The 23,927-nt window shown below is 43.1% G+C and overlaps 1 protein-coding gene and 1 long non-coding RNA gene across 4 annotated transcripts in view; one reads left to right on the forward strand and one right to left on the reverse strand.

Annotated features, from left to right (window-relative positions):
- Positions 1–23,927, reverse strand: part of LOC128021978 (E3 ubiquitin-protein ligase TRIM39-like) — a 244,745-nt gene that overhangs the window by 201,154 nt on the left and 19,664 nt on the right. The window lies entirely within an intron of this gene.
- LOC128022001 (uncharacterized) lies at positions 3,903–11,794 on the forward strand. Its single transcript, XR_008185836.1, has 2 exons — positions 3,903–4,929; positions 11,283–11,794. It is a non-coding gene; the product is annotated as an uncharacterized LOC128022001 (long non-coding RNA).

Below are 23,927 nucleotides of genomic sequence, written 5' to 3' on the forward strand. Positions count from 1 at the left end.
TTTCCTAGCAGTAGGGGTAAAAAGAAAGGTTGTGAAAAATTTCAACTGTCCCCCTCTATTAAATTACACTGGTTTCATGTATCTGTCTCTTTGCTGTAGAAAGTTATTACAAAAAGAAGGTTAATTTTGGACATGCAATTCCCTTTTCTACCAGTAGGTGTAAAATGAAAGGTTGTGAAAAAAGTCCACTCTCTCCATCTATTGACTGACACTGGTTTCCTGTCTCTGTCTCCCTGCTGTAGAAAGTTATTACAAAAATAAGGTTAATTTTGGACATGCAATTACCTAATAAGCCACTTGGGGTAAAATGAAAGTTTGTGAAAAATGTCCACTGTCCCCCTCTATTGATTGACACTGGTTTCATGTCTCTGTCTCCCTGCTGTAGAAAGTTATTACAAAAATAAAGTTAATTTTGGACATGCAATTCCCTTTTTTACCAGTAGGGGTAAAAAGAAAGGTTGTGAAAAATGTCCACTGTCCCCCTCTATTGATTGACAGTGGTTTCATGTCTCTGTCTCCCTGCTGTACAAAGTTATTACAAAAATAAGGTTAATTTTGGACATGCAGTTCCCTAATAAGCCACTTGGGGTAAAACGAAAGGTTGTGAAAAATGTCCACTCTCCCCCTCTATTGATTGACAGTGGTTTCATGTCTCTGTCTCTCTGCTGTAGAAAGTTATTACAAAAATAAGGTTAATTTTGGACATGCAATTCCCTTTTTTACCAGTAGGGGTAAAAATAAAGGTTGTGAAAAATGTCCACGGTCTCGCTCTATTGATTGACAGTGGTTTCATGTCTCTGTCTCCCTGCTGTAGAAAGTTATTACAAAAAGAAGGTTCATTTTGGACATGCAATTCCCTTTTTTACCAGTAGGGGTAAAATTCAGGGTTGTGAAAAATGTCCACTCTCTCCCTCTACTGATTGACACTGGTTTCATGTACCTGTCTCACTGCTGTAGAAAGTTATTACAAAAAGAAGGTTTATTTTGGACATGCAATTCCCTTATCAGCCACTTGGGGTAAAATGAAAGGATGTGAAAAATGTCCACTGTCCGCCACTATTGATTGACACTCGTTTCATGTCTCTGTTTCACTGCTGTAGAAAGTTATTACAAAAAGAAGGTTAAATTTGGACATGCAATTCCCTTATCAGCCACTTGGGGTAAAATGAAAGGATGTGAAAAATATCCACTCTCTCCCTCTATTGATTGACACTGGTTTCATCTCTCTATCTTCCTTCTGTAGAAAGTTATTACAAAAAGAAGGTTAATTTTGGACATGCAATTCCCTTTTCTACCAGTAGTGGTAAAAAGAAAGGTTGTTAAAAATGTCCACTGTCCCCCACTATTGATTGACACTGGTTTCATGTCTATATGCCCTTTTTCTAAAAAGCTATTACAAAAACACCTACTGAGCTATAGCAAAAAACGAAGAAAGTTTGCACTTTCCCCACGGTCCCTAACTGAAGGCTCTGCTGAGAGCGTTCTCTCCCGGCTTTTTGCACATTGCGACGGCTTGCACGGGGCCGTGCTTATTATATCGAGGGAAAATATAGAAAAAGAAGGATGTGAAACATGTTCAGCTTTGCCCTTTTGACGGTCACACTGCTTAGATTTTTTTAGGGCAATTCGTTTTGGAGTTATTGGCGTTTACCGCTGAATGTGTCACGAATATCGAAAACAAAACCAACTTGACCCCGCTAAACAAGCGATTACTTTTCGTTAAAATCGTTATTTATGCCAGAAAAGCTTACATTTATGTGTCTTTTTGTTCGCTGTAGCAGCCATGTTGCCGAGATAATTCATACCCCTTCGTTTGAAGTGTGGTCCTGAAAAATCTTCGTTTGAAGTGCTATCTGGTCCTTCCCCTTACCTCTTCCCCTCTAACCAAAAGAGAATCGAGACACCCCTACCCCTTCAAGTGAACACGCGAAACGGAGGGGTAGGGGAAAGGGGACGGGCTAAGGGGTAGAATTGGGATTGGGCCTAAAAATATTTGGGTTAAAAATAACCCAAGTAACCCAACAGTTGAAATAAATATTTACTTTTATTCATGAGATTATTTTAATGAATAAAATACACTGTTTTCAAATACAGATGATTTATTAAAGTAGAAAAACAATAAATAAGCTTAAAAACAGTTTTTAAATTTTAAATGACCAATGTTCTCAATATTGGTGAGCCTAGTATTTAATATAGATATGCACAATTAATTGCATGAATTCAAAATACATCAGTGCACATTTAGAACACATGGCAAATAAATGCTGAAGTATATATATATATATATATATATATATATATATATATATATATATATATATATACACATAAAATTCAAAACAAATGTATACATACAATATAAATAAAAATACACGTTGAATTCAAAACACAAATATTCACAAACAGCACAAATATTCATTAAAAAGTACATATCCCGTATTATAGACGCAAAACAAATGTGCACATGCAACCCAGTCACCAAACAAAAGGTGCACATATGGTTTACCAATTCAAAACCCACACAGGAGCACATTTAATATTTATTTATAACATAGATGTGAACATACAGTACAGAAATATACAACTTTAATTGTTATAAACACTTTAAAATTATAGTTCACCCAAAATGAAAAAAAAAATCTATCTACACACACACACACACACACACACACACACACACACACACACACACACACACACACACACATATATATATAACTATACAGTTGCAATTAAAATGACTCAACCCCTCAGAGACTGCAGTACTTAACAAATACAAGCTTTTCTGAAGATCCAAGATAAAATAAAAATTTAATCTATTACAGTTCACTGGCATATTAAAATGATGCAAAACGACGAATGTTTTCTTTCACGACAAATGTTTATCACGTATTTTACGTTACTTTGGGCTTCTTTTTTTTTTTTGTTAAGTCCTGTTAAAAAAAAAAATCACCGGTTGTGGTTTTTGGGTAATTAAAAAATAATATATGGTTGCTTGTTAGGAGAACAACTTCGTTTCTTTACATTAATGGTCGCTGTTTTTCCTGATATATACGGCCCGGACCTCTGTAAATATTTAATGTGCAAAAGTAAAATGTGTTCTCTGATTATGCTTATAATCATTCACCTTCATCACCTTCCAGGCTACAGTGAATTTAGTAAATTTTGTTCAGGAAACCTAGAGTTTAACCTTACTTTAAACAGGGCTGACAACTTTTGAGTTCAGCCTGGAGTGAGAATTGTTCAGGAATAATTAACAAGCTTGCGATTAAGTATGCTATTTTTTCTTAATTTTTCTAAAACATTAAAGAGAGCATATTGTCGCGCGGTTGCAAGTAACAACTGATTTAACCAGGCAACTGGGGCCGTTCACATATCGCGTCTTTTGTGCACTCATGTTCCTTATTTCCAATGTAGGTAGTTTTTTCCAGGCGCGTCTGCACCGCATCGAGTTAAAAACATCTCAACTTTCCAGAATGCCGCAAGCCCACCGCGGGACATGTGACAAGAACTAACCAATCAGCTTCATCCTTTCCCGTAACAACGTTGAAAGCTCAGCCAAGATGAAGGAACAGCTGATCATAGTTGTATATGGATTGCCATTTTAAAATAAATTTAGTAGCAGAGCTACTGCAAGCGATTTTTAGTGCTGCAAATCAATTTATCCTTTGCTGAAATTTCTGCGTCTTCATCGGGAGAGCGAGTCATGGTTGCTTAGCAACGGCAGACGCCTCAGGAGTGCAGAGCCATATAGCTTCATTTTACATTTATTTAACATGCTAATTACTGCTGCTAACAGTTAATTGACCCATAGTGCGGTGCAAGCTGAAAATCACCTGTCACCAGCCTGTCTCTACTACCTGAAAGTCATTAATATGACATTAGTTAACATGAGATCAGTGAAAAAAAGAACAATATGTAACGTAAAAAGGCAACAGCAGCCCGTGTTTGTACAATTTAACGTTAGCCTGAAATACGTTTTTAAAATAACAGTAATTGAACACTTATCCTCAAAAATTACCTGATTTGATATTTTAAAAACAACTCTGCTGTAACTACATACTCATGCTACATACATATGTCGGTGTGTTGTATAAATATATAAAATAAATGCATTTAATGAATCTTTATTACCAGAAATCGCAGTTCTGTCACTCTACTCTATCAGTTTGAATGGCCGCCAACGCACTTCCTTGAACTATATGAAGTCGACAGGCCCCAAGGAAGTCGACCGGAAGTTGAAGTCGGCCGCGTGCCGCCATCTTGTAGCAGAACTTCACTTGCGTTAGCATCCCATTGACTCTCATTCATTTTGGCGTCACTTTGACAGCGAATAACTTTACATCTGAGGCGTTTAAAGACTCCATTTGTCCATTATTTATTTCTAAAGATACACTGTCACGCTGCCAGTCTTTGTTTTCCTGGGTGTTCCCTAGTGAGCTCACTTCCCCTTAGGCACTTCACCATAGGCACTTTAATTCCGCTAGTCTGGTTGTGTCTTCACAGTAATTGCACTCCAATTAGAATCGCACAGGTGTTGACAATACTCTGTCATTAGTTTCCCTTTATAGAGCTGTCTTTCTCTGTTGTCATCATGGAGTCCTTACCCTATGTGTCTCATGCTCTCGTTCCCCCAGACTTCCTCTACCTTCTCGTTCTTCCGAGTTCCCCGTTTCATCCGGTTCCCTTTTTGTTTGGTTTGTCTCTCAAGACAGTTTTATTTTGTATTTACCTGTTTGTGCAATAAACCTTACCTGCTATTGGATCTTACCCTTTCCTTGTGTTTTTCCCTTAACCCAACCGTGACAGAAGGACTCCATCATGCCTAGATCCAGCGGTGTGAGATTTCGAATCTGTTCCCCAGCCACCATGGAGGAACGGAGGAGGAGATTCCGGAACTTAACCACCCTTCATCAAAAGGGAAGCGAGGTGGGTGGCCTGGCGCAATTGTTTTGGACTTTGGCAGTCGGTTACAGTTAGGTTACAATGATGCAGCACTTAAAGATTTGTTTAATAATTGCCTGGATGATCCTTTACCTCAATGGGAGATGAAGGGGTTAGAGATCCTGGACTTTTGGGGGTTTACCAAATACCTGCACCATCGTGCTCAGTGGGATGCAACAACCACACCAGAAGTTCCAGACAAGACTGCCACCTGCCCAGCGCCACCGCACAAGATGGCCGCCAGCCCAGCGCCACAGCACAAGATGGCCACCAGCCCAGCGCCACAGCACAAGATGGCCGCCAGCCCAGCGCCACAGCACAAGATGGCCGCCAGCCTAACACCACAGCACAGGATTGTCGCCAGCCCAGAGCCACAGCTTAAGATGGACGACTCAACGCCTGAGTCTCCAGACAAGGTGCCGCCGACTCGCCATCGTGGAGGACGGAGGAGGAGGAGACAGGCGTCGACCGTCCCTCAAGGCCTGGAGAAAGTCCCAGAGGCCGAGGCTGTTCCCGAGGCGGAGCCCGATGCAGTTCCCGAGGCGGAGCCCGATGCAGTTCCCGAGGCGGAGCCCGATGCAGTTCCCGAGGCGGAGCCCGAGGCGGAGCCCAATGCCGAGGCGGTGCCCGATGCTGTTCCAGAGGCCGATACCGATGCTGTTCCCGAGGCGGTGCCCAAGGTGGTGCCCAATGCCGAGGCGGTGCCCGATGCAGTTCCCGAGGAGGTGCCCGATGCCGAGGCGGTGCCCGAGGCTGTTCCAGAGGCCGATGCGGTGCCCGATGCCGAGGCGGAGCCCGATGCTGTTCCCGAGGCCGATGCTGTGCCCGAGGCTGTTCCCGATGCCGAGGCGGTGCCCGATGCCGAGGCGGTGCCCGATGCTGTTCCCGATGCCGATGCAGTTCCCGAGGCGGTGCCCGATGCCGAGGCGGTGCCCGAGGCCGATGCTGTGCCCGAGGCTGTTCCCGATGCCGATGCAGTTCCCGAGGCGGTGCCCGATGCCGAGGCGGTGCCCGATGCCGAGGCGGAGCCCGATGCTGTTCCCGATGCCGATGCAGTTCCCGAGGCGGTGCCCGATGCCGAGGCGGTGCCCGACGCCGATGCGGTGCCCGATGCCGAGGCGGTGCCCGATGCCGATGCTGTTCCCGATGCTGTTCCTGATGCAGTTCCCGAGGCGGAGCCCGAGGCTGTTCCCGATGCCGAGGCGGTGCCCGATGCCGAGGCGGTGCCCGATGCCGAGGCGGAGCCCGATGCTGTTCCCGATGCAGTTCCCGAGGCGGTGCCCGATGCCGAGGCGGTGCCCGATGCCGAGGCGGTGCCCGATGCCGAGGCTGAGCCCGATGCTGTTGCCGATGCAGTTCCCGAGGCGGTGCCCGATGCCGAGGCGGTGCCCGATGCCGAGGCGGTGCCCGATGCCGAGGCGGTGCCCGATGCCGAGGCCGATGCTGTTCCCGAGGCCGATGCTGTTCCCGAGGCCGATGCTGTTCCCGAGGCCGATGCTGTTCCCGAGGCGGTGCCCGATGCTGTTCCAGAGGCCGATGCTGTTCCCGATGCAGTTCCCGAGGCTGTTCCCGATGCCGATGCAGTTCCCGAGGCGGTGCCCGATGCCGAGGCGGAGCCCGATGCTGTTCCCGATGCCGATGCAGTTCCCGAGGCGGTACCCGATGCCGAGGCGGTGCCCGATGCCGAGGCGGTGCCCGATGCCGAGGCCGATGCTGTTCCCGAGGCCGATGCTGTTCCCGAGGCCGATGCTGTTCCCGATGCTGTTCCAGAGGCCGATGCAGTTCCCGAGGCTGTTCCCGATGCCGATGCAGTTCCCGAGGCGGTGTCCTTACCCTATGTGTCTCATGCTCTCGTTCCCCCAGACTTCCTCTACCTTCTCGTTCTTCCGAGTTCCCCGTTTCATCCGGTTCCCTTTTTGTTTGGTTTGTCTCTCAAGACAGTTTTATTTTGTATTTACCTGTTTGTGCAATAAACCTTACCTGCTATTGGATCTTACCCTTTCCTTGTGTTTTTCCCTTAACCCAACCGTGACATACACGACAATGTATAAAGGGCTCCATTACCTTCTATGTTACATTATGGCCCAGTAGAAAGTTTTGTAAAAATAGGCTAACGATTGCGTCATAACCACTCGACTCTCTGTCGCATTACCGTACAGACAGGAGGAGAAGCTCGCGGGCAATTAACTTAATATGGCGTACTGGCGTTACATTTTAAAATACTATACAAAATAATTAATCAGAATACTTACTCCTGCTTAGGCGCGATATGTGAACGGCCCTATAATCAGTTAAAAGAACTGCATGCAGCAGCCTGTTCATGTAGCAACTTGTAGTGAAGAGTCCATACATGCTCATCATCAAGACATACAAATTGAAGACGCAACAGAAAGCCAATCGCGTAAATGCATTCCTCTCGTGCAAATACAAAGACTATTTTATTTATAAATCTGAAATTATTTATAGATGTATAAATCTGACAAAACTTTGATCAGCATCGAATGATTCCGCATCTAATCTCAAAAGGTAAATGGTGTCATTCACACTTTGCATTCAGTTAACAGATCCATACGAATCATGCATGAAATAAAAATTTAAAGTCAAACGATGCCTTTGTGTGCTTAAGGGATGAACTTGAAGTATTTATTTATTCCAAATGTTCAAGAATATATAATTTATAATCTGTTAGTGAATGCGAGATCCAGCGTTTTTAAACGTTTTTGGACTGGTCTTCTCCACTTAATTTGATACTTTAAAAAGTTAATGTATTGAAAGTGAAAGTGACGTGACATTCAGCCAAGTATGGTGACCCATACTCAGAATTTGTGCTCTGCATTTAACCCATCCGAAATGCACACACACAGAGCAGTGAGCACACACACACACTGTGAACACACACCCGGAGCAGTGGGCAGCCATTTATGCTGCGGCGCCCGGGGAGCAGTTGGGGGTTCGATGCCTTGCTCAAGGGCACCTAAGTCGTGGTATTGAAGGTGGAGAGAGCACTGTACATGCACTCCCCCCACCCACAATTCCTGCCGGCCTTGAGACTCGAACTCACAACCTTTCGATTGGGAGTCCGACTCTCTAACCAATAGGCCACGACTTCCCCACAAATTTCAGAAATTTTGTGAAAAAAATACATTTATATATTTATTCATAATTGCTCTTTTATTACAATTAATAAACATTCATAGATGTAACGTTATTATAAAAATGGTCTGATATAAACTTGTATTCAAAACAATTGTAAGGGTTCCTAGTTTAGTTTAGAAACAATAGTCTACGCTAAAATGTAATTTATTCCTGCGATTTCAATTTTTAGCATCATTACTCCAATCACATGGTCCTCACGGGTGTGTTATTCCACTAACGTGGGACTAATGGTTTGTCAGAGTACTTGTTTCAGTGATGGAGTTTAGTGAAATGTGAATTCAAAGTCATGATTTGAAGGTAAACCCCTTTGAGTTATAAGAACATACCCAAACCCTGAAATAACACTTCCAACAAAAAACCATAGATCTGAGTCAGAAATTAACTTTTCCCATAAAGTGCACTTCATTTTCATCAGTTGTTTTTTGTTGTTTACCTTTTTTTTACCATCTTTAATGTTACATTCTTACATCAAAAACATTAGAATAATATGAAAATGGGCTGTTACTAATTAAATCAGTATTCAGAGATATGGAACCTGCGTCTGAAGATGCTTTTATATATGTATTTACAGTTTAATGCCGATCAGACGGATGTAGGTGCATTTAAATAGCAATTGCAAATGTATAAAGAAATAAGATTAATGTTTTATACAACATGAATATATTTATATAAATTAATATTTTAATATAGAAATATGAACAGAATTATTTTTTTTTAAATGAAATGAAAATGAAACTTGAATCATGAAAGTAATATCACCACTAGGTGGCGGTATTTCATTATGTTAATAACGGAGCCTTTCATTCAATCTTTTCATTCAAAATGCTCGATTCATTAATTCAGGAATAAAATCAAGTGGCTGTCTATAATAATTGGTCAGTGAAATGTTTTTTTATCCAAAGAGACTTACAGTGTATTCAGGCTAACCTTTTTACCTAACATAATATATAAGTATATAAAGTATTTAAAGTATATTATATATTATTATGTAAAGTATAATATTGTACACTATAATATAATATTGTATTATGGTTATTATATAAAATTTTCTGTATGGTACGCAGTATTAGGTTAACGTCAATAAACAATCGTGTACTACAATTAAGAGCCATTCTATAATGTGACATTTCAGCACTTTACAAGCGGACAGCGACTCGTAAGCAGCACTTAAAGCACAGCTACGTGTGACTGCTTTACATGCAATGTTGGGAAACGCACGTGAAACAATATCAAACGATCGTAAAATTACTCGTAGAAAACGTTCTTAAGTGCTGAGATCAAATGATTCGCGAAACCACTCCAAACTGACTCAAATGATTCGCGAACCCCGAACTGACTCAAATGATTCGCGATCCCCGAACTGACTAAAATGATTCGCTATCCCCAAACTGACTAAAATGATTCGCGATCCCCGAACTGACTAAAATGATTCGCGAACCCCGAACTGACTCAAATGATTCGCGATCCCCAAACTGACTCAAATGATTCGCGATCCCCGAACTGACTAAAATGATTCGCGATCCCCAAACTGACTAAAATTATTTGCGAACCCCGAAGTGACTAAAATGATTCCCCACCATATTCTGTATCTAACTCTCTCTCTCTCGGTTCATTGTAGATAGGTTGCTTTTTATTGAAAACATTAACCAATGGCAATTCAACAGAACTGCAGCTGCTTGCCAATCGATTCTGATTGTAAAGTACCTTACCATTGATATAAAAGTGTATTACATAATTTTTATAAGTCGTTAAACCCATGTCAAGAAGCGGCACAAGTGGCACAACGGGTTATGGAGGGTGGATGATTAGCGAGGGATCCCCGGTTCGTCTAACCGTCAAAACATATTGTGTGAACGTATTACTGACCATTTGATAATTTAATTTATAGTCTATATTTTACTGATAACTTAAACTAAATGTTACTGTAATAATTTGAGGAATGTTTCATTTGTATAGAACATGTTGTCTTTCTTAACGCTGTAATGCACCTTCGCGTGAAGTGGAGAATCGATTCCTGAGCAATCGATGCCAACTAATTCAGCACCTTCACTCGGGACAGCGCTCTTGTAACGTCGGACGTAAGAGGCAGTGTGTTAAGAAGCTTCCTTAGGGACACTTCGGGGAACACAGGAACATAAACAACTTTGTTAAGATATATCTTTCGAAGTCTTCTTAGCGCGCTAAGAGTGAGCGTTATCGGGGAACCGGGCCCAGACCAACCTTACGAAAGTGTGACTTACAGAAGATATACATAGCATACGAACGTGTCAGGAATCGTGCCATAACGTTAAGAGAGAGATTAAGGAATAGGTTAAGAACTACTTAGCACGTTTTGGGGAACCGGGCCCTGGGGTGCGTCTCCCGTACAACGACGTAGCTTCCAGATTAACCACCATAGTACGATGCATCTTTATGAAAACGAACGACCTAGTCATGACTGTTTCCCGAAACCATGGTACCTGTGTCGCAGATCCATAGTTCAAACTACGTTGGTTTGAGCCGTCGTTCTTCTTCTTCTTCAATCTAATGGCTGACTGGAGACATGAGCACATACCGCCACCTACAGTAATTTGGTTTTATTTTCTCTTTTCTTCGACTCGAATTACGCTTTTGAAATGACGTTACGTAGGAGTCGAGTAATAATGAATCATTCATTTGTTCTGCAATACATTATACACACACTGAGTTAAAAATATGCTCTTTTCCGATCCCAATGTCAATAATTTCACAATTTCAGATAAATAATATTTCTTATGTAATATTGATAGCCTACTTAACCACAACTGAAAAAAACTGTGATGAACTGTTGTGGATTGCTTATTTTGCTCAATCTTTCCTGTTTATGTCTCCTTGCCATTCTGACGTTTTAATGAAAATGACACGAAAAACCCCAATTTTCAATGCTTGAAATTGCAGTTATTTTTGAGAAGGTGGTGGAAAATAGTAAATTCCAGCTATTTTCAAAGCTGAAAAATAGCATTACAAATGCTGACAAAAATAAAATCTGGGCAGAAATCACTCAAAAAATAAACGATGCTAGCTATGGATATGGACTAAGCCCAGACAAAGTCAGGAATAAGTGGAACGACTTTGCAAGTGTGACAAAACAGAGGGCTGTGGCACGTAAGAGGGAAGCAAACAAGACTGATGGGGTATTAATTCAGTTCCTCCTGTCCCTACAGAGGAAGAGACAGTTTTGGCCATCCTGGGGCCTGTTGCAATGGAAGGATCCTTGGAGATATGGATACATGTGCATCAACCAGGCCTCCAATATCAGGGCCTCTCCAGTCTGGCCCTTCAACATCAGGCTTCACATCTTCAGAGGGCAATAGAAAGAAACAATGCTTTAAATTCAGTTGTTAGCTACACTGCATTATTATGCTGTTGGAAATGTATGGAGGTGGTGGGTGATGGCCTGATGGGTGGGTGATGGAAGCACACATGACTGTTTTGTCTAGGCCACTTCTGCGGTTTGCAGGTGGCTGAAGAGGGTGCATGGCTTTGGTGATAACTGGCTGCTGGAGACATGTCCTCTTCGCCCATACGTCCTGACACCTGTGTAGCATCCAGCCACTACTGCAGTTCAAACCATTTGTTTAAGCTGACATAATTTATGCTAAATATTTGGTTTCTTTGCCGATATGTATTAAATGAACACTTAAAAAAATAAAAAAAAACTTTTGCAAACAGTGTATACCATCTCTCTCTCCCTCTCTCTCTCTCTCTCTCTCTCTCTCTCTCTCTCTCTCTCTCTCTATATATATATATATATATATATATATATATATGTATTCACACACAAACACATTTGTAGAGAGTATTCTATATTCTAATTCTGTAAAAACAACAAAATCACTCACTTATTTAAACATTTTTTTGCTACTTTAGGTACATTCATTTAAAATTAAAAATTAATTTACTATAACAATACTGTAATCTGAGTGTTAACATTTTATATAAGTGAAAACCTCTAACACACTGTTTTACCAATATTGTTATATGAGACATATGTATTTTGGTATGTTTTAAAATTAAAATTAAACAAAGATAACCCACTTGACAAACTCACCGTTTCTTTGCACAAACGAAACAATGGCTGCGTTCTAATCGGCAAGATTAATGCTTTCAGAGGGCACTTCTAAGTGAGAATAATCGCGAGGGCCACGCTTCTATATAGTTTCAAACTGAATTTGTAATAATAATAAAAAGGTGATTTATGTGATAAACTTAAACCACAACTTTAAGTCTTTTAAATCACTCAAAGTGGATGGTGAAATCTTCTAAAGGAATAGGGCACAGGGTCGATAACTCTGAATTAAACACAGCCCAGGTGCTGCAAAATCAATGACGTCGACACAGCAAACTAACGACCACAGGTGGAGAGCTGTCGTTCCAACGACACAAGTTTGCGATGCAGTTTGCGAATGTTCGTTTGAACTATGGTTTCGGGAAACACCCAATCGTTGAACTATGTTGGTAACGAAGGAACTTGTGACTAAAGTTGGCTAACGATGCTTTTGGGAAACACACCCCAGGTTGGTGTGATAGCATCATGTCAAGGAGACAGTGTGTTTTTAATTGTAAAGGCAAGTTTGTTTTATTTTCACTGCCAAAGAATGAAGATCAGAAGAACCAATGGCTAAAATTCATTTTTAGCACAATAACAAAGCAGTACAACAAATCCCTTTTGTTGTGTTCACAACATTTCACTGATGACTGCTTTTCTAATCTCAGTGAGTACAAGGCGGGATTTTCAAAGCATTTGGCCATAAAAGAGGGTTCATTACCAACTATATTTAGACCAACAAGCATCTCCGAATCACAACGCGAAGTATGATTATGAAGTTATGTGTTTGTTTTCTCCCGAGTGTCTTATCAGTATGTGTGCTGTCTGCAGCCTTTGTCTGTGCTGATCTTCATTTACAAACACGTCATTAAAATGAAGTGTAACAAGTGCTGCTAACAGATATTCTTTGATAAAGTAATCCATATGAAAACAACGCGATGTCCGTTTTTCACGTCTCCCTTCATTATATCTAATGTGACCACGCACCCGCGCTGAACGCGCTATTCAGATTCAAACTGAAGCGCGCAGCTTGAATACACCCACACAGAAGAAAAAGCAGCGAGACTGTTCAAGTTTTTTTATTTTACTGTTTGCTTTGCGATGAGAGGAATAACACATAACTCACCCCAAAAAGATGCTAACGCATTGTTTACCATGAAGATGTGTGCGGAACAACCAATCAAAACTGACTATGTTAGTTGACCAATCAGAACACAGTATGCTACCGAAAGGTGGGGTTTAAGGAAACTGAATCTTTTGAACAGCTTCGCGTGAACCGTTTGGGGATCGCTGAGAATTGAGGTAATTTTAAAATGATATTTTGACAAAATTACAATGTTTTTTAACCTTGGATGGATTTAAACCTATTGTACAGGACTTATAAACAGTGATAGGAAGCTTAGAATTTTCATCTTACTGGCTCTTTAAAAAAAAAAAGAACCATTGCACATTTTACAGCAAATAAAGTTTGAATATGTGTTTTTGTCACCAGCAATACAGTATGTTGCTCAGTTTTGTTACAGTAGGTTAAGTTCCGATAAAAAAAAAAAAGTTTTTGTGAGTTTCTTCTGTTGTCCTGTGGAAAAAAATTAATTAATTAATTAATCAAAAAGTATCGTGCTGTCGCACGAAAGATGCACCCAATTGAAATGCATTAGTTAAAAAAACGTGCTGCAAACACGAAAATAACGAAATAAACGTGTCCCTGCCACAAATCAATAGATTAAATTACGTGACAAAATCACGAACTGCCGTGAGACTGGGACACACTAATTGAACGTGAAAAACAAATCGTACGATATAGTACGATTTAACCAATACATTAAATCGTGCAAATTAGTACGAATTCATCTTGATGGGCTTTTATTAAATGCAATGAACAAATCGTACGAATTCATACGACCCAGCTCGTACGATATCGTACGATTTAGCCACTTGGTTAATTCGTACGAATTAGTACGAATCCGCCGTGAGATAGGGTTGGTCTTTTACATAGTTCAGCATTTATCACAGTAATGTGCTCCTGAAAACTTAATTGATCTTCTCCGATATTTTCCAGGTTTAATATAATCTGAAAAAAGTAGTAAATAACAAAATTCCTATTGTATATCTACAATCTCCTAGCATTACTGGTCAATAACCAAGCAATTTTAAGACATTTTAATGAAGAAGGATAAAACGGACAAACCTCCTGGGACTTGGTGGAAACCAGATTATCAGTACACAGGAGTACTGGAAAATTTGCAGTCTTGCATCTTTTTGTTTGCTGAAATTAGCAAAAGACAGTTCATATAAGGAAAAATATTTAGAAGGAACATAGCACAAATAACTGAAAATCAATTATCAGTAGAATTAAAGCATTCATTCACCCCCAAACAAATAAAAATAAAATTCTGTCACTATTTACTTGTTTACTTTGTTGTGCCAAACCCACATGACTTTTATTGATGGATGTCAAGAATAATAAAAAACTTTATTTGGCCGTATGACTCATACTGCAGATTGTATGGCTGTTCTGTTCTGTAGGGCTGTTCTTCATTTGAGTGTGCTGTCAAAAACTATCTTCGAGCACTATCAGATAAAAACTAAGCTTAGGATCAGAAAACACAAAATTTAACAGTTTGCAACAAGCACAACAAAACTTACCGATGTAAGGCAACTTGTGACACGGTCGGTTCAGGCTCTTTCATGTTTTAGTGTAAATCCGCTGTAGAAACATTGACAACTTAATTACTAATGGGTTTAAAGCTTATAAAAAGTAAATTACTTTAAGAAATATTATTTCTCTGACTTACCACAACAATATTTCTGTCAGACCATCAGTTTAAATCAGCAGACGGGGATCAATCTCTTCTTGACCGCTGGAATTCAAAAACGTGCACTGCACTCGGAGCGGGTCCGCGAATCATTAGAATCAGTTTGGGAGTTCGTAGCGGTTTCGCAAATCATTTGAGTCAGTGCGGGAGTTCGTAGCGGGATCGAGAATCATTTGAATCAGTTCGGGAGTTCGTAGCGGTTTCGCGAATCATTTGAATCAGTTCGGGAGTTCGTAGCGGTTTCGCGAATCATTTGAGTCAGTGCGGGAGTTCATAGCGGGATTGCGAATCATTTGAATCAGTTCGGGAGTTCGTAGCGGTTTCGCGAATCATTTGAGTCAGTTTGGGAGTTCGGATCGTGAATCATTTGAGTCAGTGCGGGAGTAGCGGGATTGCGAATCATTTGAGTCAGTTTGGGAGCTCGGATCGTGAATCATTTGAGTCAGTGCGGGAGTTCATAGCGGGATTGCGAATCATTTGAGTCAGTTTGGGGTTCGGGAATCATAGCTGTATATGGATAGGCATTTTTAACTAATTTAGTAGCTAGTTCTAATTAGGCCTACGTTTTCCACGCGTGTGTAGGTGTGATATGTGAACGCGCATTTTTGTTTTAATGATGTACCTTTTAACATTATCAAGTGTATTCAAAAACTAAACAGATCGTGCCTAAAAATTGCACGCATCTAGGCTAATGTAAAGTTACATGATGAACTCATACTAGTGCGTGTGGCAGCGTGTGCATTTTGAGTGCGTTCTTTCACTGCATTATTCGGTGTATTCAAATGCATTTATGAATGCATGTGAATTATCACAAAATTCAAGATAAGGGGGTTAGAAAATGTATATATTTATATCATTTTATGTAGTTCATTAATATCACACGAAGAGTGTCATTTCAGTTTTTCTCCAAAAATCAGTTACTACAAACAATAATTTAATTACAAATACAAAATGTTGCAGAATAATGTAATATATGAATGAATAATAGCCTAAAGAACCTTTGTGCCAAAAGGGTTCTTTCTTGTCATTATAGAAACTTTTTTAGCATAAAAAGGTTCTTTGGAAATGAGTAAAGAACCCTGGTTCTGTATAGAACCCCAATTAACCCTTTTTTTTCTAAGAGTGTTGAGATGGAGGCGGCAAAGAAAACTGGGGAGTAACGGCGCTGTTTTCTAATGTATAGCAGATAATGTAATAAGGCTCCAGCATGATCACTTGCATTGCACATGAACTGGAGGGCGACGAAACTCTGCTTGCGCCTCACAGATTTGAGAAATATAGGCTATACATTACAGAAAGCTTGAAATATCTACTTTTAAACGAAAATATTATAAAATAAATAGGCTACTCTGATTATGTAATCCATATGAAATGTGCATTTCTCTCTGGTGGCGAGTCCACATGGTCAACTTCATCTCAGCAGCGACACAGAAAACACCAGTTTATTACTAAACAACTAAATGTCTCCTTGCTAATTTAGACACATTCATAATCATTACTTTAACTGGTTCTTTGTGGCAAGCCTTATGTGTGCGGTCATAACGCTTGTTATCCTGTAGGCTATAGCCTAATTAAATTAATATAAAGGGGCGATTTGTCCACGACTGGCTTAAATGAAATATCCTATATCACCTCACTGTTGCAAATGTCCATCTTTAAAGTATGAACATAATTTATCCACACATCCACCCACAAACAAACTTTAGTCAAAAATCGTCAGACACAATGAATAACACATCTTGATGCATAGAAAGAAAAGCTACAGGAAAGTGATCCTCTGGGTTTGCAGAGAGATGCGGTCACCAAGTCACTGAGATGTAACTTTTGGCCAGACTTTGACTTTCTGTAACACAGAGTTTAAACAGAATGTTTTTGTTTGTTTGTTGTTATGCTGGGATTCCCCCGGTGGAGCGTTCTGTTGCGATGCTACTGTGTCCACAGAGTGCCTCCGCTTGGCGTGGTGGTCCCAAGCTGCCCTCCAAGGCCTGTAAGTTCTCATCCACGCTTGTGGCCAAGGCTTACAGAGCTGCGGGCCAGGCCGCTTCTGCCCTGCATGCCATGGCCTCACTTCAGGTCTATCAGGCCAAGCTGCTCCGGCAGCTGCACGAGGGCGGTGCTGACCCAGGGGTTTTGCAGGAGGCGCGGACTGCTACCGACCTCGCTCTCCGGGCGACGAAGGTCACTGCGCGCTCCTTGGGTCAGGTGATGTTTACAGTTTAACGCAGAATAACACGTAATTTGCCAAATTTTGAATGAATGAATTAAAAATAGGTCATTGCACTTACATCAAACCACGATATGGACTAATATCAGGAAATATTAAGCCGGAACAGTCTGTTTAAATATGAATCCTGCATGTTCTGCATGTCTCTGTTAATGAAAGGAGCAGAAGCGCGTCTTCCTTTATTAACACACTGAAGCTGAAGGTACGTCAACCCGTCAAAATAAAAGTCCTGTTTTAGACAAGTATTTGCCAGAGATGATTTACTATTGTTCAGCAGAATGTACATAGCCTACTACTAAAAAAACATTATTTAAAAAAAAAAAAGTTTTTAAAGGTTTAATCACACACTTTCTTCAATGTTTTATTTTTAATAGTAAATCCCCTTTGTTTAACAAAAAGTTAAGTTTGCTTAATTTTCAATAATTAAAAGATAAATTAATGTTTGGTGTTTAATGTGCATCTCAGAAAATGCTTTATTTAAAAACCCACCTGAATGGCACTTAAATGCGCTTAATTCATCTGTCAACTTTATTGTCATTGTTCAAAGTACAAGTACAGACAGAGAAACAATGATTAATAATTAAATGTTAATTTTTGATGTATGCATTGCATTCTATGCATTTAAAAAATAAAAAAAAAAATTTTCTAAAAAAGGAAACTTAGTTGTTCATTTAACGCACCCCTGAGCTGGTAATAGTGACCTCTTTCAATATGCTAACAGTGAAATGGTAAAACATACTTCACAGGTAATTTCAGAATTTTGTTTCAATTATTTCCCAGCTACACCATCAACTTCATCCTCAACATCAACAGATGCATCACTTCTCAGTGCTGATGTTTCCTCTAAGTAGCACAAGGTACCACAAGCTCTATAATTATAGCTGATATCCTGCACAGCCCAGAGTTTAAACTGATAAGTGTGTGCTGTCATATTATTAGAAGAAAAAAAAAACAGTGCAAATCACTATTGAATTCCCACCAAACTATTTTTTCAAGCAGTATTTGCACAGTAAACCTTTTTTTATTTATATAAAGTGTGGGTGAACTTAAACTGTATGGCTATGCTGTGGTTCCTGTAGGCTTTGCGTGCGTGCGGGGGGTCGGGGGCCTCTATGTCCATTTTGCTTGGGGCCCCCAAATTCCTTCAAACGGCCCTGGACATGAGGGAGTCTGATCGGGCTCAGCTCCTCAACTCCCCGGTCTCCCAGGATGGCCTCTTCGGCGACGCGGTAGAGAGCTTTGCCCAGCAGTTCTCTGCCGCCCAGAAGCAGTCTGAGGCCATCAGACACATCTTGCCCCTGCGGCCCACTGCTGCTTCCACCCCGCCGCCGGTGCAACCTCAGCCTGCTCATCGCCGGGGGCGCCCCCTGCGGCCTCCTCCACTCCCGCTCGGCCACAGCAGCAGCCTTCACCCCGGCCGCAGTGAGGAGTTGGCCGCAGAAGGGCGGCGCAACCCGTCTCTGCCCCTAAACCTGCCAAATGCCAGGCCAAGCGGCGTTCCTGAGACGGGCGACCCGGAATTGGAGACGTCAGCTCATCAGGAGATGGTAGCAGGACCACTCCTTCCCCCGGAGGAGGGCCGGGGGAGAATCCTTTGTTCTCGTTTTCTTTTTGTTCCGCCACTGGCCTGCGGCCGGTGATACCCAAACCTTCACTAAAAGAGCTGTTTCCTCTACCTCCGGGTCCCAAGAGGCCACGAATGACAGCTGGCGACGTGCTTCCTCGCCGCTCTCGTTCCCCTCTCCCCTTGCCAGTTTCAATGCAAAGATGGCTAAAGAACACTTCGCATTCTCATGCCCTCTTTGCCACTTGGAGTCAGACGAGTGCCTGCACTCCGCCCCCGCTAAGGGACGCTATGCCTCCAATGCCGGGGCTGTCTGCTCCACCACGCTGCCCCACTGTGGGTACGCCTGTAGTCCCCTGGACCCTGGTTCGGTTCCTGGGAGCCTGGCTAGAGCTCCCCAGGCCTTCCCGCTGGCTCATCTGGACGCTCAGGCTTGGCTACGCGATTCAGTTCGCCCGGCGTCCCCTCAGGTTTCGGGGTGTCCACGCGACGATGGTGGGCAAAGATGCCCCTGTCATGCGCGCGGAGGTCGCGACCCTGCTGGCAAAGGGAGCGATAGAGCCGGTCCCTCCAGCCGACATGAAGTCTGGCTTTTACAGCCCTTACTTCATAGTACCCATAAAGACAGGTGGGTTACGGCCAATCCTGGACTTGCGTGCCTTGAACCGAGCTCTGCACAGACTCCCGTTCAAGATGCTAAGGCCCAAGCGCATTTTCGAATGCATTCGTCCGATGGATTGGTTTGCAGCGATCGACCTGAAGGACACGTACTTTCATGTCTCCATTCTTCCTCGACACAGACCGTTTTTTCGGTTTGCTTTCGAGGGGCAGGCATATCAGTACAAGGTTCTCCCATTCGGGTTGGCCCTGTCTCCCCGCGTCTTTACAAAGGTCGCGGAGGGAGCCCTGGCTCCTCTCAGGGAACAAGGTGTCCGTATCCTCAACTACCTCGATGACTGGCTGATCCTAGCTCACTCTCGAGAGCGGTTGTGCGAGCACAGGGATCTGGTGCTCAGACACCTCGCCCGACTGGGTATTCAGGTGAACTGGAAAAAGAGCAAACTCTCCCCTGTGCAGAGGATCTCTTTTCTCGGTATGGAAATAGACTCGGTCGCAATGTTCGCGCAGCTTACGAACGAGCGCGCACAGTCACTGCTGAATTGCCTGAGACAATTCGAGGGCAAGAGAGCGGTTCCACTGAAACTGTTTCAGAGGCTCCTGGGGCATATGGTGTCCACGGTGGCAGTCATACCGCTCGGGCTACTCCATATGAGACCGCTTCAGCACTGGCTCCACGACCGGGTCCCGAGATGGGCATGGCAACAGGGCACGCTCTGAGTGACCATCACTTCGGCCTGCCGCTTATACTTCACCCCGTGGTTGGACCCCTCGTTTCTACGGGCCGGCGTGTCCCTAGAACCGGTGTCCAGGCATGTTGTTGTATCAACAGATGCCTCTGCCACAGGCTGGGGTGCCATGTGCAACGGGCATGCTGCGTCAGGCTCCTAGACAGGACCCAGACTCCGGTGGCATGTAAATTGCCTCGAGTTGTTAGCAGTACGTCTTGCTCTGCACCGCTTCAGGGCCCTGCTGAAGGACAAGCACGTTCTGGTCCGTACGGACAACACTGCGACCGTAGCGTACATCAACCGTCAGGGTGGTCTATGCTCCCGCTGCATGTCGCAACTCGCTCACCGTCTCCTCCTGTGGAGTCACAAGCATCTGAGGTTGCTTCGTGCCATTCACATTCCGGGCAGGTTCAATCGTGCAGCCAACGAGCTCTCACGGCAGCAGTCTCGCCCCGGGGAATGGAGACTCCACCCCCAGTCAGTTTAGCTGTTTGGGAACACTTCGGAGACGCTCAGGTAGACCTGTTTGCCTCTCCAGAAAATTCCCACTGCCAGTTGTTTTACTCCCTGACCGAGGGCACCCTCGGCACGGACGCCCTGGCACACAGCTGGCCGCTGGGCCTGCGCAAGTATGCGTTTTCCCCATTGAGCCTTCTTGCACAGGCGTTGTGCAAGATCAGGGAGGACGAGGAGCAGGTCCTCATGGTTGCGCCTTTTTGGCCCGGCCGGACCTGGTTCCCCGAACTTGTACTCCTCATGACAGCTCCTCCCTGGCCAATTCCTCTGAGGAAGGACCTTCTTTCTCAGAGACGGGGCACCCTCTGGCACCCACGTCCCGATCTGTGGAACCTACATGTGTGGGTTCTAGACGGGTCACGGAAGGTTTAGGTACCTTGCCACCACAGGTGGTAGCTATCATCACTTCAGCTAGAGCCATGTCCACCAGACATGCCTATGCTTTGAAGTGGAACCTCTTCATCACTTGGTGTTCTTCACGGCGTGAGGACCCCTGGAAATGGAAATGGGTCAGTGATTTCCTTTCTTCAGGAGGGGTTGGAAAGAAGGCTATCTCCTTCCACCCTAAAGGTCTACGTGGCTGCCATTTCGGCTCACCATGACACTGTTGAAGGTAAGTCTCATGGGAGGCACGATCTGATCATCAGGTTCCTGAGAGGAGCAAGGAGGCTCAATCCGCCTCGCCCTCAGCAAGTCCCCTCTTGGGACCTCGCAGTGGTTCTATCAGCACTGCAGAGAGCTCCCTTCGAACCCTTGCTCTCAGTAGAGCTAAAGTTTTTATCTTTGAAAACTGTGCTCCTGACGGCTTTGGCTTCGGTGAAGAGGGTCGGGGACCTGCAGGCATTTTCAGTTGACGAAGCGTGCCTGGAATTTGGGCCAGCTAACTCTCACGTTATCTTGAGACCCTGGCCTGGGTACGTGCCCAAAGTTCCCACCACTCCTTTTAGGGATCAGGTGGTGAACTTGCAAGCGCTGCCCCTGAAGGAGGCAGACCCAGCCCTGGCGCTGCTCTGTCCAGTACGTGCGCTCCGCACCTACGTGGACAGAACTCGGTGCCTTAGGACCTCAGACCAGCTCTTTGTCTGTTACGGAGGCCAGCAGAAGGGAAAGGCTGTCTCCAAGCAGAGGTTATCCCACTGGATAGTGGATGCTATTGTCCTGGCTTATCAGGCTCGAGACCTGCCATGCCCCCTAGGGGTGAGAGCTCACTCAACTAGGAGCGTAGCTTCCTCCTGGGCGCTGGCGCATGGCGCCTCACTAGCAGACATCTGTAGAGCTGCGGGCTGGGCGACACCTAACACATTCGCAAGATTTTATAATTTCTGTGTAGAGCCCGTGTCCTCCCGGGTACTCGCCCCTTCGGGCCAGTAAGGACCTGCTCGGTGTCAATCCGCTTGCTGCGCCATTCCACTCCGCCGACTGGATGCGTGCGCTATTCCCCTCAGGTGAGTTCCTCAGTCAGAACCCTGGGTTCCTCCAGCACTGTTGATGTCCAACACTTGCGTACATAACCCTTGGTCAGCCATGTGTGGAACTAGGTGCCTCCATGTGTCGTGATTCCCCTTTCTGGGTAATTTCACGTGTGTATGTCCACAGTAAGTCTCTCCGCAGCATGTGTCTTTCCCTTGGCAAGCCCCTTGCCAGCTCTGTCGTTGAAACTTCCACCCTGCGGGCTGGGTACCTCAGAATTCTTATGTATCACCACCTTGGTAGATACCTACTTTCTGTAAGTCCTCCCACGGGCAGGCAGCCTGCTAGCATATGTCCAGCTGGAATATGCTACCCAGTGTATTCAGTGCGAGCTATGGGCCCTCACTCGTGCTGGCCTCACGACAGGGTGCTATTACTCACACGGGTCGCTGGAAGACAGCCATGTGGCGTTTTGTAAGGGACCCCATTCGTAACGTCGAACGTGACCGACTGTAAGGGAACGTCTTGGTTACGTATGTACGACGTTACGTCCCCTTGCAACATTGCTGTTCCGCTGAACGGCTGGGTCACTGGCTCGGCTCCTCGGCGAAGACTTGAATGCGAGTTGCTCGCGTGGCACCTTATATACCCGCTCTGCGGGGCGGAGCTCGCGATGCAAATTTCGCAGACCAAGGTACTTTGTGTACCATTGGCTCGTTTTGTACCACTGTGATTGGGCTCTCGGGCGAGATCCCATTCGTAACGTCTCCGTTCCCTCCTTCAGGGAACGAGGATTACATACGTAACCAAGACGTTATCCTCATATATCCATTGTTATGAGCATTAAATGTAAAAAAGAATTTGGTAATTAAACCAAATGTTTCAATTGCATTACATTATTTGGATTAAAGTTACACGTAAAAATAAAAAATAGATAACATTTTAAAAATATAAAGGTTCTGAAACAATGAGCAGCTTTGTTACAGTCAAGCATGATCAGTTAGGAGTTTTAACTAAGACTCATTCTTATGGAACACTGTATTAAATATATTAAAAAAATCAATTTATGAAAAGATCAACATTTTTTATTTAAAAAGATAATTTATGATGTTTTCTTTTTAATTATTTTATGAGTATTTTATGTTGCACACTTTATTGGCATATTAAAAATTATTTTAACATTGGCAAAGGATAAGTCCTAATTATTTTCAAATGTACATGTGGTAAATAAAAGCTATAGAATAATACGAAATATATGTTTATGACCTTTGTTTGTGATGTTATGTGATATTTATTGTGATTTCTCTCACTCCTTATAACAGAAAAATCACAGCCATCTCAGTTCTACAGACATTATCAGAGTTTTGATTTTTTTGGCAATTTCACTTTTTCTGGTAGAAAAATTTCAGTAATATTTATGAAAAGTTGAACAAAAAATAATTTACTGAACAAGCAGTAGTTAACATTAAAAATGATAAAATCATTTTGATTAAAAAATCTGAAAAGCACATAATGTTTCCAGATTTTTTATTATAAAATTCATTATTTTAATCTTGCATTTGATAACTGAGTAAATTCATTTATTATAACTGACAGGTGTGATGATCAGTGGGCTTGAGTTTTTTTTTATTTTTTTTATTTAACCTTTATTTAACCAGGAAAGTCCCATTGAGGTTAAAAACCTCTTTTTCAAGGGAGTCCTGGCCAAGAGGCAGCAAAAACACAGTCAATTACATTTATAAAAGTTATACAATACAAATAATTAAAAACATTTGCAATTTAAACAGGTCATTTCAGGTTCTCTCAATCTGGACTTAAAAGCATTTAAGGAAATGAGTTCAGATAATTTCAAGTCTTTTTGCAAAAAGTTCCATGCAGAAGG

The sequence above is a fragment of the Carassius gibelio genome, chromosome A11 (assembly GCF_023724105.1).
Source record: "Carassius gibelio isolate Cgi1373 ecotype wild population from Czech Republic chromosome A11, carGib1.2-hapl.c, whole genome shotgun sequence".
Lineage (NCBI taxonomy): Eukaryota > Metazoa > Chordata > Actinopteri > Cypriniformes > Cyprinidae > Carassius > Carassius gibelio.